We start from the raw sequence: 13,766 nt of genomic DNA on the forward strand, positions 1-13,766 counted from the left end.
CAAAAAATGACAAAAAATCAATTTGTATTACACAAGATAAAACCTCAGGATTGTTTTGATATGCATTTCTCTTATTAGTGATTTGGAGCACTTTTTTTCATAAGGATGTGAATTCTTTACAATTCTTTTGAGAATGGTTTGTTCATATTCACTGACCATTTAGCTATTAGAAAAGAGATATTTTACTTATACATATATTCATTCAAATATTAAGAAAATTATATATATATACATACATATACACAAACACATTATTAAAACATATATCTTGTATACTAAACCATTGTCTGAGAAAGTTGAACAAGATGCACTAATGTCTATGCAGAAGTTTTTCAATTTCTAGTTCTCTCTTCCATTTTAGATACAGTATTATCTTCAGTTGTTCTTTTACTCTGGGGGATGGATAAATTATAGGACTCTAACCCCAGATATGGATTGAAATATCTTCCATTATTCTTATTCAGAAGATACCCAATAAATATTTTTAAGAGCCCTAAGACTCTTAGATAGTCTCCCCTCCAGTTCAGTTAAGTTGGCTCAGAAATGGAGACCAATGATCTGAAGCAAGGTCAAGTATAAGAAAATAGGGATAACTCAGTGTAAACAGTCCCATTCCCACAGAGTGAAGAAACACAAGTTAGAGCCCAGAAACTCTTCCTGTAGCATAAGACTCCCAAAGGCTCTCTGGCCAGGAATGGTCATTCTTATAGTCTCCTTGAGGGTCAAGGGAACAGCTGAACTACTCATTTCCTAAAAATTTAAATGCTTTGATATTGGAAGCATCCTGACAGGAAACAATGAAGGTTGTTCAGAGGGTTAACCTTTTCTGTAGGTAGAATGAGTGTGTCTGGGAACTGTGATTTGAGAATGTACCTGGTGCTCCCATCCCCAAATCTCTCTACCACTGATTCATATTGAGTAATAATCACAGCAGAAAACAAAACTAGAACTATAATAATTTAGAAAGAATTTTATTAACTTGTTTGACAGAGCCAAAAAAAGGTAGTACACTCATCTCCGCCTCCTTCCACCAAATCTGTGTAAGTTACATGCTATATAGGATTCAAGCAAACAAACAAACAAAAAAAAAAAAAAAATAGCAAATTGGCTAGCATGGAGCCAGTTTCCAGATAAGTCATTTGGGTTGTTTGAGTTGTATAGCAAGAGGAAAGTTTTCACATCAGTCATTGAATCTGCATGGTTTCCAATCAGCATAAACTAGGTCCAGCATTAAGCATTAAACAAGTCTGGTCTCTAAGCAGGTCTGGTTTCTCAGCCATGAAAGGCTAGGTTCAAACAGTCGAAGAAAAATTTTTCACAGTTCCCCCTTTGGGATTTAAAGTCCACCATTTCCATAATAGAAGTACAATTACAGAAGCAGATTAACATTCTAAATTAACTAAATTAACATTCAAAAGGAAGTTAGTTAAAATAATCTGAGTCAATGTAGGCATCTCCTTCATTGTTCATCTTATCTAGAAGCTTGACAGAATTCTTTCAAGAAGGGACCCAACATCTCATACTCAGAAGGATCAAACTGAATAAATATTAGAAGTTGAAAGACAAAGGACAGACTTGCACCAAAAAACAAGTGCACTGCATAATATAGGAAGATTTCCCAGATATCAAAAGAATACATATAGCTAAGAGTATCACAAAAAGTTTAAAAAAAAACAAACAAACAAAAAAAAAAACAAACAAATTCACAATCCCATGCTTCCTTCAATGTCATAATGTCATAGAAGTGGAACAAATTTAGTTAAGCATAGTCTCATATATCCCTTGAAGAAACCAACCTAATTAAATAGTCTTTTGGTAACTAAGTCAGCTTATGAATTTAGTTAGCTTAATTATCTTGGTTCATGACGTTCCACATAGCCATTTGATACCTGGAAACATTCTCCTCAGAAATTCTGGGCTAGGCCTCATTCTGAAGGCAGTTTCAAAAAGGCATTTCTGTTGAATTTGGTTTTCTAATAATTAATTCATGTAGTAAAAACCAAACCTTATGAAAACTTTATGCTTGTCCTTTTGTCATTGGTCTTATTGGAAACAACTGAAAGCCAATATATACATGTTGCAGTTCTTAGGGAAAAACAATTTGATTGTTTTGCTTTTCTCAAAGTGAAATTTATTATTCTATTAAATTTAAAACTTTTAAATCTTTATCGCATCTTCATCCTAATTGTCCTATTCTCCTTTGATGATTTGTATTATCCTCATGTCATCCAGGATGAGATACTTTAAAACCTAACTTTTACATTAATATTTAACTATTAGTGCACACAAATTCAGAATAGTTAAAATTAAAAACAGTAAGATCTTTCACACTTGCATCTCATTATAGTAACTCAAGAGATGTTTAGTACTGCAACAAGATTCATCATATAGTTCACCTGCCCAAAGCTTTATAACAACAACAAAAAGGAAAAAGAGAGGGACATCATTATATCAATATCAAGACTGTCCCTAAAGGGCACAGACTGACCTGATATAAGCATAATAAGATAAAACTTCCTTAGCTCTGTTTGATTCTAGGTAAGAGTCACAGTTAACCTTTACTTTGGAATAACCAATCATTGAAAAAAATTCCACATTATTCACAGGGTATCATAGCCAGGCTCCAGGTCTTCTTCAGAAAGGAAATAGTACAACAGGGAAATTGAGTCAAGAGGATCCTACCATTACATTAGCAAGGTCGTCCTCTCAACCTTCCCAGGCAGAAATCCACTTATAACAGTTCTCAGACTGCAGGCCATTTGAGCAGCACACGGCATTTCCCTTAAGTGGTGAATTATTAGCTTAACGACAATTCAGATACTCATACCTAAAATCAAAACCCAAAATAATATTGAATTATAGTCCCAAGGGATTTTTTCCCATGTTGTTGCAATAACAGTTAGCATTACGCAATGCAGGCCTTATATTATTCATTTTTCCTAGTTTAAATCCATACTGGAACAGAAATCAATTTGAAATCAAGAGACCAATCACATTCTGTGATTATACACACAACAGGGAATAAATTATAGTTAACTCAAAATTCAGAAAACACTGCCCTAAGACAAAAATAAATCTGAGAACTGTCCATACTAAGTTGGCTCAAAGATGTAATTTCAATATATGCTACCCCAGGTGCACTTGCACAATTTTCATAAGTAATGGCCAATCTATCAAATAAAACAAATTTGTAAGCCCCTTTACTTCAGTTGTGAGAAGTCCTAGTTTCTCATTAAACCACTTCATTATTTTAGAAACCTCTCACAGAGTTAATAAGATTTTACAATCTCATTAAGGATGAAAACCCAGGGGATAGAAAACCTTTCAAGTCCCCAGAGCACTTCACAGATATACTTTCTCAAATTCTAAATAGTTATTATTACTTTTGAAGCAAAATATACCCAATTAAATACTTGACAGGTTTTTTTAAATTCTTAATAACAAGATTCTATCAATAGATAAGTTAATTTTCCAAAGATAAATTGTATCATTCTCTGGGTATTACTTTTCACATTAAAAGCATTTTTTATACAATGATCTCCCCAAAAGCACTTACAAGAAAAATTAAAAGCCTAACAATAATATAAACAATATGAATTTAAAAAACATAACCCAAACCTCATTGCTAATCAAATAATAATACTAATAATCAAATAATTGAATGCATTTCAGAATCATCTTATATAGAGACTCACTCATCCATCTACCAATTTGGCATTAACTACATTTTAAAAAAACAGTATAGAGTAATTACATTTTAAAAATCGTTATTCATGCAGTTTCAAAGTATATTGCCTTAATGCTAGATATTGAGTTATATAGAGTCAAACAACACAATTATAATAACATAAGTGAACACATCTCACTTCAAATTAAAAAATAATTAATTTCTAAGACAAATTCAATCAAATCAACATCTGTATTTACAATCACAGTTAATAAATAGTAACATTCAAAATCTCAATTTTTTTCAAAGCTCATTAACATCTCAAATTATATAGCATATTGTTCTCAGCTAGCTCCATTCCAGTGATTTATGATGGTAGTCTCACATTTTCATTTTTAAAATAAATTTTTTTTTTTTTTTTTTTTTTTTTTTTTTTTTTGCTTTTTGCTGAGGCAATTAGGATTGAGTGACTTGTCCTGGGTCACACAGCTAGGGAATACTAAGTTTCTAAGACCGGATTTGAACTCAGGTCCTCCTGAATTCAAGACCAGTGCTCTCTCCACTGTGCCATTTAGTTAGAAGTGCAAAAAAATTCTACTCTGCTAAGTGTAAGATATAGCCTGTTCTGGCTATTAGGCTAATGGAAAAGAAGCTACTTTCGCCTATATGGTAGGGAACCACAGAAGCAGGTCTTTGGCCTCTCCCATGAAGGAGCCTCCATACTCCATACCCACCTTTTTGGAATGTTTGCCATCTTTGGCAAATAGGTAGGGGTATGTTTTGAACACTATTCTTGTCCCCAGTTTAATAAAGCTAAAGCCTAACAATAACATAAACAATATGAATTTAAAAAACATAACCCATGTTATGCATGGAGCATAAGAGGGAGCAATGAGCAATGCATTTTCCCTTGTTTCCCTAAAACTATACATGAAAATGTCTCAAAACAGTCAATGTTCCATTATCAGATACAATCTCATGTGTACAGATAAAAATAATTATTACCCCCAAATATAGTTTTGGTGATTTAACAAAACAAACATCAGTTGACAAAGTAATCAAGTACTTCAGATAGCTTAGCCTTAACTTTAGCATTAGAGCTTTTCATAAACCACATAAAAGAACAAAGACTAAGAAATTTGTTTCCCCATCTCTGATGGAAACCTTTCCAAAATACACAGAGCTCTTCACAAAGTTAAATAATCATCACTCCTCTCTCAAATAAGGAAACAGTAAATTTCTTCAATGCAAAAAGTCAATCAAACTGGAATCCAGACCCCCTCCCCCAAAAAATCATTTTCATACAGGACATAACAAAATTTTCTAAGGGTCCCTTACAGACAGCTTCTAAGAGCCCTCAAAATTACATCCATATATCCCTAACACTGCCAAGCCAATGTATATGGAATTATAAACATACCCAACAGGACAGAAAGACAAATAGGCTCAACTGGAGAAATAGCATGGAATGTCAGCTACTTGTGGATTTTAGGCAAAGGAATTCTTGCCTACCCCCCTCACCTAAAAAATTGTAGAGCATTTTTCTCCCACAAAAGACAGTCTAGGTCTATTTAAATGAAAAAATAACAAACCTTTCTACTAAACAGTAACATTCTAAGGATTCTAGATTTTTCACATTAAACTCAATATCAATATTTAAACAGGATTCAGTAATAAAATACCACCATTTAAATAGTTAACAAATGAAAAGTTTGCAAAGTTAAATTAACTGAACTGATTTGTGAAGGAACACACAAAAGAAAAAAAATCACTGTATATAGTCCCCAAAAAGCCAATTTTTCTAGTTTCTCCAAGTCTAGGATGTCTAAAATTTAAATTCCCCAGGTGGGAACAAAAGTCTCTTAAGGGGTCTATGCAAATAGAGTTCAATTTAATTTTAATGGAGGGCCCACATATAACTGATTATTCTGCTGAGTCCCTGATGTTCAAAGACAGTTATATTTCACTCCTCTCCTCTTACCCCCTTCCTCCCTGCCTTGGGTTTTCCAATTCAACATCCAGCCTGAAATCATGCTTCCAGGGTCATCATGGTTTAATTGCAGGTTTAAGAATTCCATTATTTGCACCTAGAACTGAAAAGGAAAAACAAGACAACAAAATACCAAGTCCATTTATCAGGGGTACAAGGTAACAAAGAAGAAAGGGGAAGGCAGTCCTTGCCCCCACCCAGGGCATCTACATTGCAAGTAAACAGGACTTTCCTCCATTCCTTAACAGTGGGGGGTAGGGTAGAAGTAAGATTGTCCTTAACTGTTGTTTTAAAGATTGAACCTGTTCTGGCAATATGATGAGTGAAAAGAGGCGCCTCCCATATATGTGATAGGGTAACACAGAATGTCTTCTCCCAGAATCTGTTCCTTAGCCTCTCCCATGTAGAAGCCTGTGCTAAGTTATATGACATGAGCAAGTCTGGTTACATAAATTTTCCTGAAAGAGATCAGTTTTTAAAAGATGGTTTAAAAGTAGATTAAAAACTATAATGAATACTATACTTTTTCAAAACAATGAAATAAAGGAAATGTATGTTCTGGTTCTCTTCACCTTTCAAGACTTAACTATATGTTTTATCATTTCTACCACTTGGGGAAATAAAGTATTTTGATTTTTGAAATATTTTTAATTTATTAAATACTGTTTTTATGCAGCAAAATATTTACATGACTACAGATGCTATAAGAAAAATCATGTATATGTGTGTGTGTACACACACACACACATACACACACAACACAAAATCCCATTATAAATCATTCTGTACATCCCATGCTACTGGCAATAGCATGTACTTCTGCAGTAGCAGAACCAAGAACAGAATATCATAGACTTATATCAAAACCCTCCACTGAATCTTGGGGTCCCCTCCCTCTTTGTAGTACCATGGAGTGGTGGGCTATAGGCTGTGAAAATGTATTTCAGGCCTTCATAGTCAGCTTGGTCAGACTGCTTCAGGAACAAAAGAAGCAATCTTGAACCACCTGTTCTGTAAAGTTCTATACTGCTGATGTTGAGGAAAATAGGCTCTGAACTGCCTATGTTAGACCAGAGACCTAAAAAACTGAGGGAGAGGGACAGGTCACTAGGACATGAAACTGTATGTGGGGGCTTTTCAACACTCCATTAAGTATAAAGGAAGAGCACAGCTTCTCTCTGGGGCCAGCTCTGACCACCCAAAAGTCATTAGAGGGCAGAGACATAGTTGAATTATGAATTGCCCAGAAAGGGAGGAAGACCTTTGAGATCCAGCTCCTAAGGAAACCACAGTCAGAGGGTAGGAAGTGAGGAAGTGAGTTATAAGAAAAATAATAATCAAAAAATACTGAAAGTATCATATATTTCAAGACAACAGGGAATTTGAACATAAACATATTTTTAAAAACACCAAACAGTAACAACAGAAAGAAACATAGCCTACACATCTATTAAACAAGCTCAGGCATCACAAATACAAAGAAAAAAAAAAAAGGAAAAGATCCAATACTTGATAAAACAGAGAACTCTGGAATTTGACAACATGGAACCATATTCTATTCCTGAATAGTTCAAAAGAAAAATGATTATGAGAGCAGAAATTATGTCCTGCAGAGCAAAAATAAGGAATAGAAAAATTTGTACAATGAATAACAAACCTCACCAAAGAAACAAGAGAACAATAAAGAATGTAAATCCACAGAAGTGAAGAGCTCAGAAAATGAGAAGTCAAAAACAACTTCAAAAGAAAATTTTCTCATTATGCAAGAAAAAGATATGAAAAAGAAGAACGTGTAGAGACAGTATAAGAATCGTCTTCCAGAAGAACACACCAGGATAAAAACCTGAAGGAAATAATAGAAATATCCAAAACTTTGAAACCCAGAAGATGAAATTCCAATTGAAAGAATTCAGTGTTTCCAGAAAATTATGCAGCACTGCAGACGCCAAGATATATAATGGTTATATTTCATTTAATTCAGAAATAAGTTCTGCAAGTCATCAAGAAAAAGACTTTCAAATACAAAGGAAAGAATATTTAAACAGCACAAGACTATTCTGTACCCAATAGAAAACACAGGAGGGAATGGAATAATGTGCTCTAAAGAGCAATGGAACTCAGGATGCAGCTACATGTAGCATAGCTACCCTATTCTGAAAATCAGAGCTTAACCATACAAGACAAAAGATGGAAGAAGAAAGAAGAATTTGAAAAGTTTTTTAGAAAGAAAACCAGAATTGAAGAGATTACTTACCCCTCAAACATTTCAAATAACAGGAATAAATAAAAGCATCAGGAAAAAATAGTAAGAGTAACAACAGAGATATCAGTACAACTTCTTTCTAAATGTATACAGTGACATAAAAATGAAGTGGAAATTTGGTTGAGGTAACAATGAAGATAAGAATGGAGGTATTATGTACAGAATGTGGCAACACCTTGCTTAGAGGTGAATGCTTTTTTTTGTTAAGGATTACTTTACAATGTGGAAAGGTACATAAAAAGAGGGAATAATCACACCAAACAAGAGTAGTGATACCTCAGGGTCAAATCAAGGGCTATTGATGAGGGGAAGGTGATTTGTATGATCCAGAAAGAGAAGGGAGAAAGAAAGGGGGACAAAGACTGAAAAGGAACTGGAAAGGAAGAAGGCCTCACTTTGGAGGTGAGAGGCAGTTCAATTGATGAATGCTACTATGGGTGAAGGATCATTCAATGAATCAGACCCAGAAATATGATACTTGAAAAGGCCACTTACCCTGGAGAAGAGGGTTTTGGAACCTCTGGGGCATCTGATACCCAGAAGAGTGGGAAAGCACAGACACAAGGAGATTTCCAGGTAAATGCAGCAAAGTAATTGAAGGAAGATAATACTATGTCTACAGCTGAAGAAGAAACTTGAAATTGAAAAGTTTCTGCATGGACATTAATCCTTCTAGGATAAGAAGGTAAAATGAAGGGAAAAATTTATTTTAAATTTCTCTGATAAAAGTTTAGTATCCAAGATGTGAACAGTTACATACACAACTATCTTGTACAACAATTTGAAATTATGCAAATCAAGTGGCTAAAATATTCACACCATTTGAATTAGAGACTTGATTACTGAGTTTATTTCCCAAGGAAGCCATAAATAAGAAAAAAAAATGGAGCCATATACTGCAAAATACTTACAGCAACACTTTTTTATGATAGACAAATGACTGGACACAAAGTATATGTCCATCAATTGGTGAATGCCTAGACAAATTGTGATACATGAATGTAATGGAATATTACTCTGTAAGAAATGATGTGATGAATATACAAAAGAATGGAAAAATCTATAATGATTCTGAGTGATGCAAGCAGAGTGATGTAATAAAAGAATTTACATAGCAACTGCAACATTGTAAACACAAAGAACAACACAACAAAAGAATATCAAAATTATAAAGAGCAAGTGAATAAAGAGCATGAATACATATGATAAGACATTACAAAATAGCCCTTCATGGAGGTGGAACATTCATAGATTTATTGTACATTTACCAATCAGTTGGGCTTTTTTCTTCTTTTTCCTCTTAAAAAAATACTAATTGTATGAGATGGCTCTTTGGGAGATGGCAAAGGGGTACACATAGGACACTAACGATGTAAGAAACAGAAAATATCAATAAACTTATTTCAAAAAAATTGTAAATCAGCTTCAGTCTTCCTCCTCTTGACTAACTGGCTGTCCCCTTCCAGTATCTGGCAATCGGAATACTCTAGTTAGTGGACTTAGAGGAAGAGAGCTCGTGTTCTGTGGAGTGAGCAGGATGAACTGTTGGCATTGCTGGGAATGTGCAATGCTGAGGATCATGTCCATGGCAATTCTTCTACTGACTGGATCCATGTAGCTATCAAATGCATCCAGGCATCTGAAGGGGGATTCTGTTACTGACCATAAAGTAAGCATGAAAAAAAAGTTTGAAAAAGAGTTTTCACTCTCTGATTGGAATTGCATGTCACCAAAAGCAGCTTTATTTCCTTGTATAGGGTGAACTCTGATAGAAAGGGATTCATTTTTATGATCAAAGCTCATTTCCCCTGAATAAGAACACTGAGCTATTAAGTCTTCAAAGTATGATTTGCATCTTAAAGCAAAACTTCTTTTTAATTGCTGGTATATTTCATATCTTTGTTTTAATGTTTGATCCAATGACTTAATACAGTTTTTCAAATTCCTCACTTTAACATCTAGAATTTGGTATCTTTCTTTTATTTCTTGGTACTGTCTTATTATTTCTTCTCTGCTTCTGTGATGGCTATTTTCTGATTTTATCTTCTGTTTTAACAGACTAATTTCTTTGTCAAGAGCAGAGGCGGTTTTATTAACTTCTTTTCGCTCTGGGCAGATGTATTTGGCCTGAGCAATCTCTTTCTCCAGTTCTCTCTCTTTCATAGTTAGTTCTTCTTTTTTTATTTGGAGAGAATCCAGGTGTTGTTTAAGCCTACCTTGAGAAAGTAGCAAGTATCGTTTTTCAGCATCCACTTCTAAGTTCACCTGGAGTAGTTCTTGTTTAACAGATTCTATTAATTCTGAAATTTGACAAATGTTTATCTTAATGTTTTTCTGTCTCTGTTCAGCATCTACTTTCTGTTTTCTTAAATTTTTCATTTCTTCCTTTTGAATTTTCATCTTTTCCTCAACCTGTTTCATCTGTATTTTAATTTCTTGTGCCCCCTTTTCCACTATTGAGATATCTACTGACTCTTTTTCTTCATTCTCAAGATCTTTTATTTGTGTAATGATTTGTGTCACTTTAACCTTTATATCTTTTAAATGAAGATGATGATTCTTAATAGTTTCTTGGTTCTTTCTGATATCACTTTTAAGTGTGCATATATGTTGCTGAAACACAGACAACCGTGCCATTGTATTTGCCATTTCTTTCTCCAAGTGATTTATTTCTATTTCCACATCAATCAAGTAAGTAGGTCTCAATTTTTCACATGAGTAATAGCGGCGCTCTAGCACCTGGTCACCATCAGCAGTGAAAACTTCAGTACAGTTTTTGGGGGGCTTCTGAGCCTGCATCACCGTGCGAGCCAAAGAGTTACTTTTAATAAGCAGCACTGACTCTATGCCCCTTATGTCAATCAAAGCATTGGCCACCACTGCATCATCTATTTCTAAAGCTGTGAGAACTGTTGGAAACTCTGGGTGAAAGGCTGCTCTGTCTGTTACATCATAGGCTTCCTGCTCAAATGCTGACACAATTATCTGTGGTCGTGGAGACCCTGGTGGATAAAACCTTTTCATAAGCCCCTGAAGTACTTGCTCATCTTTATGGTTGTCACAACAAAAGGCAAGAAGGAGTCCCTTTAAGCAGGACTCAATAGCCAGTGCAAATTCAGGGTCCCGAAGATGAATATAAGCTCCTAGTGGGCCTACAGGTTTGGAAGTAAAGTGACCGAGTCTATGGGCATTGTCTACTGCTTCAAGAAGGGCTATAATTTGTGGTTCAAATCGCTTCAGTGGATCACTTTTACAATCTTTTAATCGATTTAGCTGTTGTTGCTCATCAGTCAGTATTTGCTGCATATTTGATATTTCTTGCCTAAGTCTAGCCTGTTCTTCATTGTCTTTTTCTATAGTTTTCTCAAGCTGTACTACCATTTGAATAAGTGAATCTTCTTGATCCCTAAAGTTCTTTACCTTTTCCCTCAACATGAACATTTTTTCCTGTTTATCCAACTTTGCTACTTCCATACTCTTTTTTAGTTCTTCAATTTGGTTGCAATGTTGTTTTGCCTTGTCTAATTCTTTAAATTTATTTTGGGAAGAATTATATAAAACTTCAGCTTCCTTGTATGCCTTCTCTTTTTTATTTACCTCTTCTTTTGCCTGAGCACATTTGGTCTCTAATGCAACAGCTTCCTTGTTTAAGTATTGCAAGTTCTCTTGAATATCTTTAAACTTCTTGGCTGCTTCATTAAATTGAACCTTACAGGCCTCCAATTTCTGATTTAATATGAAAGTATGTTGATTTCCAATATTTATATTCCTTTTCATGTCTTCAATTTGTCTTTCAGATTCAGTCACTACTGCCCAAACCATCTCATGTTTCAGATCCTCTACTCTCTTCCTTGTAGCAACCATACTATGGAAACACTGTTCTATCTCTATGCCCTCACGTTTTAGCTCCTGAAGCTGCTCTTCTCCTTGTTCTATCTGATTCTGAGTCCTAGCTTTTTTCTCCAAAATGCATAAGTAATCTTCATTCATCTGTTCAAGTGGGGTCACTTTCAAAAAGAATTTGTATCTGTCACTACCATGTCTGGTCTGCAATAACTGCCTCCCCATCTCTTGAGATAAAATAAATGCTGGATTATCTACCTGTATATTAAAATGATCAAGAATGGCCATAAGCTCTGCTTTCTTAGAAGAAATCAGCTTTCTTGCTTGGTCTTGTAGTTTGTAACTTGCAGTGCCACTGACACTGATCCGTTGCTGCACAGTAATTGAGTCCCCATACAATTCAGATTTAAAAGCACAATCCCCAGTGTTCCTTAGTGTGATGGAGACATTGGCTGAAGCCCCTCCATCTTTTACAAACTGTCTCAAAGATGATCCTAATGATTTTCCACCCAGACCAACTATGAGAGCGGTCAGCAAGGCACTCTTGCCCCAGGATCCTGCCACAAAGTTGACATTGGACCCAAATTTAACAGGTCCCAGTGCAGCATAGCACATAAAGTTCTCCAGCTGGATACTCTTGATGATCCCCCCTCCCCCTGAGACCTGAACAGAAACATCACTTCTATTTGACCAGCGCGGGATGGGGACCCTCTCCTGGTACTTCCTCAGGTCACTCTCTGGCCCTGGCCTTGCTCTGGGCTGCTCCTCTGAGGCAGCAGGGAGGACATGGTCCTCCTTCCTCTGAGCCATAGAGTCAGGGACAGAACACACCTGCATGGATGTTGGAATGACCCTTCCATCATCCCTTTCACCTCCTCCTACCCCTCTCCTCTTCTTCCTTCTCCTCCTCCCCATTCTTCCTCTGCTTCTTTCTACTTTCTCCTCTCTCCTTCCTCCTTCCTCTCCTCCTTCCCTTCCCCCTGCAACCTTCTCTCTTTCCCCCCGACCTGCCTCTTCTCCCAGGAGTCTCAATGGAGGGTCCTCCACAAGGTCTTGGCGGTCTCCTCTTAGAGCCATGGCCTAGCCCAGCCCAGCTTCCCTCTGTAGTACAGCAAGCTGCCACTAGGTGGAACTTCCTTCAGAGCCTCTAGGGAGAGGCGAAACTGACTAGGCTCAGCCTCCGTCAGGCCCCAGAGCTCTGAGCTCCTCCTTCTAGCGCCCCTCCCGTTCCAGGAGCCAATCCTCCCCCAGCCCCCGCCAAGCAGATTTCCTCACGCCCCTCCTCCCCGCGCCCCTCCTCCCCCAATCGCCCCCTTCGTCAAGCAGACCTTCCCGAGTCTCCTATCTACACCTTAGTCAAACAGACCTCCTCCTCGCGCCCACGTCCCCGCGCCCCAGTTAAGCAAACCGCCTTCCCGCAGCCCTCCTCCCCGCGATGCTGCCGAGCACACCTCCTCCTCCCCCTCGCGACCACGCAAGCCCGTAAGGCCGTCAGGCCGGTTCCCTCACCACTCAGCCCGAGACTGCCGGCAGCACCAGATCCCAGTCTGTGACAGCGACGCCACCACAGGTTCTTCCCGATCCAGTAGGGCGACCCGGGAAAAAGGGAAGGGGCCGAGCGCGAGAGGAAACACCTCTGCACCACAGCCCCTCTCACTGGCAACTGAACCTAGGCAGCACCCCCCCACACACACACCTTCCGCGCCTGCGCAAGGTGCGGGCTGGCGGAGGCGGGGCTCGAGCGGTTCCAGTTCCGGGGCTGGAGGGGGAGGGTTTCAGGAGTAGTGAAGAAGCTATGCTTCCGGTGGCGGTGTCTGTCTGACTGTCCGTGCTCCTCTCTCTCTCCTCTCTTACACTCCCTGTCTCCTTTTCTGTCTCTGCCTCCCCTCATCTCTTTTTCTCTTCTTTGCCTCTTGTTTCCTCTTTCTCTTTTTCTCTCCTCCTCTTCTCTCATAGTCTGTCTCTCTGCCTCTATATTTATTCTTTGTCTTTCCCACATTTTT

The 13,766-nt window shown here is 37.3% G+C and overlaps 1 long non-coding RNA gene and 1 pseudogene across 4 annotated transcripts in view; both read right to left on the reverse strand.

Annotated features, from left to right (window-relative positions):
• The window catches only part of LOC141548776 (uncharacterized), a 99,483-nt gene extending 86,014 nt beyond the window's left edge, over positions 1–13,469 (reverse strand). For 3 of the 4 annotated variants that reach the window (XR_012484060.1, XR_012484059.1, XR_012484057.1), the window contains exon 1: positions 13,273–13,451. This is a non-coding gene — a long non-coding RNA (uncharacterized LOC141548776). Of the gene's footprint in view, positions 1–13,272 lie in introns of all 4 variants that reach the window. The other variant, XR_012484054.1, reaches the window with a different exon arrangement.
• On the reverse strand, positions 945–12,998 carry LOC141548775 (structural maintenance of chromosomes protein 6 pseudogene; annotated as a pseudogene).
• Positions 13,470–13,766: the final 297 nt, after the last annotated feature.

This window comes from Sminthopsis crassicaudata, chromosome X (genome assembly GCF_048593235.1).
Source record: "Sminthopsis crassicaudata isolate SCR6 chromosome X, ASM4859323v1, whole genome shotgun sequence".
Taxonomy (NCBI): domain Eukaryota; kingdom Metazoa; phylum Chordata; class Mammalia; order Dasyuromorphia; family Dasyuridae; genus Sminthopsis; species Sminthopsis crassicaudata.